This window comes from Pseudophryne corroboree, chromosome 10 (genome assembly GCF_028390025.1).
Source record: "Pseudophryne corroboree isolate aPseCor3 chromosome 10, aPseCor3.hap2, whole genome shotgun sequence".
Taxonomy (NCBI): Eukaryota; Metazoa; Chordata; class Amphibia; order Anura; family Myobatrachidae; genus Pseudophryne; species Pseudophryne corroboree.
Window position 1 is genome coordinate 31,150,414 of NC_086453.1, and position 6,114 is coordinate 31,156,527.

Consider the following 6,114-nt stretch of genomic DNA (forward strand, 5'->3'; position numbering starts at 1 on the left):
AGGAGTCTTTGGAGACCCAGATATCGTGGCTTAGCGGTATCCATGACAACGGTTCCATGTAAATAAAAACAAACAGAGATATATGGTAAAATCTATGTACTGGTTTTTCACACAGGTAAACCTACTGGAAACTGCTAGATAAGGCGATGATATAACCTAATAGCCCACATAATAGACATTATATTAACATGTGCAAAACGCTGCAACATGTGTACCTAAAAAGTGACATCTCTTGTTTGAACTCAATATAGCGGTGATAAGTGGACTCATAGGTGACAATATTGTGAGATTAACAAAAAAGGGTTGTAAGATTACAACCACAATGATGGTAAGGAAAAAAGAGGAAGAACCAGGCGCAGAGTAGTAAAGTAGTAAAGGATAAATTCCTACAAAGGATTTATAAAAAAGGTGTGCTGGGAATGGTGATGATATTTATACACAGAGACAATATTCCTCCATAATTAATAAATCATAGGGTGAGCCGTGAATAATGTGAACCTAGTTAGTACCAAGTGATAACAGATCGGTCACTAGTTGGCTTGACGTCATTTGTCAGTCCTTACAGTACCTGATCTTCCCAGGCAGTCCCCCTCCCTGGTACTGATCAGGCCCAAACACTGCTTAGCTTCCAAGATCGGACGAGATTGGGCGTGCCAGTGTGGTTTGACTGTACGCGAAAGTAGACATCTTAACACCAGAAACCCGATCGCACAACAACACTCGAGTCCTGGTGATTCATAACTTTAATATAGTGTGAGATGGACACCAAAACAATGTGCAAGAACGAGTTGTGGTGAAAACAAGGAATATTAGAGGATACAGCACCTCATAGGAAAGGTGCAATCTCATATCCCTCGTTCAGACCCGTAGGTTGCAAGGTCTGCAGCTGGAATATCCAGTACATCTCCCTTCACGAGAGTTTGTTCGCGAGGTCGCCTCCTCTCTCTCCCAGACATACATGTTCAATTGCCTTAAACGTGAGATCCTCAGGATTGGAGTTATGTCGTAATGTGAAATGTCTGGAAATAGTATGGCTCTCCACCTTGTTCTTAATATTCCTTATGTGTTCCTGGATCCTCATTTTTAATGGTCTTTTGGTCTTGCCCACATACTTCTTTTTGCAAGAGCATTCTAGTAGGTAGATCACGGACACAGTATTACAGTTCATGAATTCTTTTATGGTGTACTGTTTCTAGAGATGAGCGGGTTCGGTTTCTCTGAATCCGAACCCGCCCGAACTTCATGGTTTTTTTCACGGGTCCGAGCAGACTCGGATCCTCCCGCCTTGCTCGGTTAACCCGAGCACGCCCGTACGTCATCATGACGCTGTCGGATTCTCGCGAGACTCGGATTCTATATAAGGAGCCGCGCGTCGCCGCCATTTTCACACGTGCATTGAGATTGATAGGGAGAGGACGTGGCTGGCGTCCTCTCCATTTAGATTAGAAGAGAGAGAGAGAGAGAGAGAGATTGACCTGATTTACTGGAGCTTAGGAGTACTGTAGAAGTGTAGAGAGTGCAGAGTTTACTAGTGACTGACCACAGTGACCACCAGACAGTGCAGTTTTATTTAATATATCCGTTCTCTGCCTGAAAAAAACGATACACACAGTGACTCAGTCACATACCATATCTGTGTGCACTGCTCAGCCCAGTGTGCTGCATCATCTATGTATATATATCTGACTGTGCTCAGCTCACACAGCTTATAATTGTGGGGGAGACTGGGGAGCACTGCAGTGCCAGTTATAGGTTATAGCAGGAGCCAGGAGTACATATTATATTAAAATTAAACAGTGCACACTTTTGCTGCAGGAGTGCCACTGCCAGTGTGACTGACCAGTGACCTGACCACACTGACCACCAGTATAGTTAGTAGTATACTATATTGTGATTGCCTGAAAAAGTTAAACACTCGTCGTGTGACTTCACTTGTGTGGTGTTTTTTTTTTTATTCTATAAAAAACTCATTCTGCTGACAGACAGTGTCCAGCAGGTCCGTCATTATATAATATATACCTGTCCGGCTGCAGTAGTGATATATATATATTTTTATATCATTATTTATCATCCAGTCGCAGCAGACACAGTACGGTAGTTCACGGCTGTAGCTACCTCTGTGTCGGCACTCGGCAGTCCATCCATAATTGTATACCACCTACCCGTGGTTTTTTTTTCTTTCTTCTTTATACATACATACTACTACATCTCTTTATCAACCAGTCTATATTAGCAGCAGACACAGTACAGTACGGTAGTCCACGGCTGTAGCTACCTCTGTGTCGGCACTCGGCAGTCCGTCCATAATTGTATACCACCTACCCGTGGTTTTTTTTTCTTTCTTCTTTATACATACATACTACTACATCTCTTTATCAACCAGTCTATATTAGCAGCAGACACAGTACAGTACGGTAGTTCACGGCTGTAGCTACCTCTGTGTCGGCACTCGGCAGTCCGTCCATAATTGTATACCACCTACCCGTGGTTTTTTTTTCTTTCTTCTTTATACACACATACTACTACATCTCTTTATCAACCAGTCTATATTAGCAGCAGACACAGTACAGTACGGTAGTCCACGGCTGTAGCTACCTCTGTGTCGGCACTCGGCAGTCCGTCCATAATTGTATACCACCTACCCGTGGTTTTTTTTTCTTTCTTCTTTATACATACATACTACTACATCTCTTTATCAACCAGTCTATATTAGCAGCAGACACAGTACAGTACGGTAGTCCACGGCTGTAGCTACCTCTGTGTCGGCACTCGGCAGTCCGTCCATAATTGTATACCACCTACCCGTGGTTTTTTTTTCTTTCTTCTTTATACATACATACTACTACATCTCTTTATCAACCAGTCTATATTAGCAGCAGACACAGTACAGTACGGTAGTTCACGGCTGTAGCTACCTCTGTGTCGGCACTCGGCAGTCCGTCCATAATTGTATACCACCTACCCGAGGTTTTTTTTCTTTCTTCTTTATACATACATACTACTACATCTCTTTATCAACCAGTCTATATTAGCAGCAGACACAGTACAGTACGGTAGTTCACGGCTGTAGCTACCTCTGTGTCGGCACTCGGCAGTCCGTCCATAATTGTATACCACCTACCCGAGGTTTTTTTTTCTTTCTTCTTTATACATACATACTACTACATCTCTTTATCAACCAGTCTATATTAGCAGCAGACACAGTACAGTACGGTAGTCCACGGCTGTAGCTACCTCTGTGTCGGCACTCGGCAGTCCGTCCATAATTGTATACCACCTACCCGAGGTTTTTTTTTCTTTCTTCTTTATACATACATACTACTACATCTCTTTATCAACCAGTCTATATTAGCAGCAGACACAGTACAGTACGGTAGTTCACGGCTGTAGCTACCTCTGTGTCGGCACTCGGCAGTCCGTCCATAATTGTATACCACCTACCCGTGGTTTTTTTTTCTTTCTTCTTTATACATACATACTACTACATCTCTTTATCAACCAGTCTATATTAGCAGCAGACACAGTACAGTACGGTAGTCCACGGCTGTAGCTACCTCTGCGTCGGCACTCGGCAGTCCGTCCATAATTGTATACTAGTATCCATCCATCTCCATTGTTTACCTGAGGTGCCTTTTAGTTGTGCCTATTAAAATATGGAGAACAAAAATGTTGAGGTTCCAAAATTAGGGAAAGATCAAGATCCACTTCCACCTCGTGCTGAAGCTGCTGCCACTAGTCATGGCCGAGACGATGAAATGCCAGCAACATCGTCTGCCAAGGCCGATGCCCAATGTCATAGTACAGAGCATGTCAAATCCAAAACACCAAATATCAGTAAAAAAACTCCAAAACCTAAAATAAAATTGTCGGAGGAGAAGCGTAAACTTGCCAATATGCCATTTACCACACGGAGTGGCAAGGAACGGCTGAGGCCCTGGCCTATGTTCATGGCTAGTGGTTCAGCTTCACATGAGGATGGAGGCACTCAGCCTCTCGCTAGAAAAATGAAAAGACTCAAGCTGGCAAAAGCAGTAGCACTGCAAAGAACTGTGCGTTCTTCAAAATCCCAAATCCACAAGGAGAGTCCAATTGTGTCGGTTGCGATGCCTGACCTTCCCAACACTGGACGTGAAGAGCATGCGCCTTCCACCATTTGCACGCCCCCTGCAAGTGCTGGAAGGAGCACCCGCAGTCCAGTTCCTGATAGTCAGATTGAAGATGTCAGTGTTGAAGTACACCAGGATGAGGAGGATATGGGTGTTGCTGGCGCTGGGGAGGAAATTGACCAGGAGGATTCTGATGGTGAGGTGGTTTGTTTAAGTCAGGCACCCGGGGAGACACCTGTTGTCCGTGGGAGGAATATGGCCGTTGACATGCCTGGTGAAAATACCAAAAAAATCAGCTCTTCGGTGTGGAGGTATTTCAACAGAAATGCGGACAACAGGTGTCAAGCCGTGTGTTCCCTTTGTCAAGCTGTAATAAGTAGGGGTAAGGACGTTAACCACCTCGGAACATCCTCCCTTATACGTCACCTGCAGCGCATTCATAATAAGTCAGTGACAAGTTCAAAAACTTTGGGTGACAGCGGAAGCAGTCCACTGACCAGTAAATCCCTTCCTCTTGTAACCAAGCTCACGCAAACCACCCCACCAACTCCCTCAGTGTCAATTTCCTCCTTCCCCAGGAATGCCAATAGTCCTGCAGGCCATGTCACTGGCAATTCTGATGATTCCTCTCCTGCCTGGGATTCCTCCGATGCATCCTTGCGTGTAACGCCTACTGCTGCTGGCGCTGCTGTTGTTGCTGCTGGGAGTCGATGGTCATCCCAGAGGGGAAGTCGTAAGACCACTTTTACTACTTCCACCAAGCAATTGACTGTCCAACAGTCCTTTGCAAGGAAGATGAAATATCACAGCAGTCATCCTACTGCAAAGCGGATAACTGAGGCCTTGGCATCCTGGGTGGTGAGAAACGTGGTTCCGGTATCCATCATTACTGCAGAGCCAACTAGAGACTTGTTGGAGGTACTGTGTCCCCGGTACCAAATACCATCTAGGTTCCATTTCTCTAGGCAGGCGATACCGAAAATGTACACGGACCTCAGAAAAAGAGTCACCAGTGTCCTAAAAAATGCAGCTGTACCCAATGTCCACTTAACCACGGACATGTGGACAAGTGGAGCAGGGCAGGGTCAGGACTATATGACTGTGACAGCCCACTGGGTAGATGTATGGACTCCCGCCGCAAGAACAGCAGCGGCGGCACCAGTAGCAGCATCTCGCAAACGCCAACTCTTTCCTAGGCAGGCTACGCTTTGTATCACCGCTTTCCAGAATACGCACACAGCTGAAAACCTCTTACGGCAACTGAGGAAGATCATCGCGGAATGGCTTACCCCAATTGGACTCTCCTGTGGATTTGTGGCATCGGACAACGCCAGCAATATTGTGTGTGCATTAAATATGGGCAAATTCCAGCACGTCCCATGTTTTGCACATACCTTGAATTTGGTGGTGCAGAATTATTTAAAAAAACGACAGGGGCGTGCAAGAGATGCTGTCGGTGGCCAGAAGAATTGCGGGACACTTTCGGCGTACAGGCACCACGTACAGAAGACTGGAGCACCACCAAAAATTACTGAACCTGCCCTGCCATCATCTGAAGCAAGAAGTGGTAACGAGGTGGAATTCAACCCTCTATATGCTTCAGAGGTTGGAGGAGCAGCAAAAGGCCATTCAAGCCTATACAATTGAGCACGATATAGGAGGTGGAATGCACCTGTCTCAAGCGCAGTGGAGAATGATTTCAACGTTGTGCAAGGTTCTGCTGCCCTTTGAACTTGCCACACGTGAAGTCAGTTCAGACACTGCCAGCCTGAGTCAGGTCATTCCCCTCATCAGGCTTTTGCAGAAGAAGCTGGAGACATTGAAGGAGGAGCTAACACGGAGCGATTCCGCTAGGCATGTGGGACTTGTGGATGGAGCCCTTAATTCGCTTAACAAGGATTCACGGGTGGTCAATCTGTTGAAATCAGAGCACTACATTTTGGCCACCATGCTCGATCCTAGATTTAAAGCCTACCTTGGATCTCTCTTTCCGGCAGACACAAGTCTG

At 45.7% G+C, this 6,114-nt stretch overlaps 1 pseudogene; it reads right to left on the reverse strand.

The window, feature by feature from the left end:
• Positions 1 to 556: 556 nt before the first annotated feature.
• Positions 557 to 675, reverse strand: LOC134968272 (5S ribosomal RNA; annotated as a pseudogene).
• Between the last annotated feature and the right edge of the window lie 5,439 nt (positions 676 to 6,114).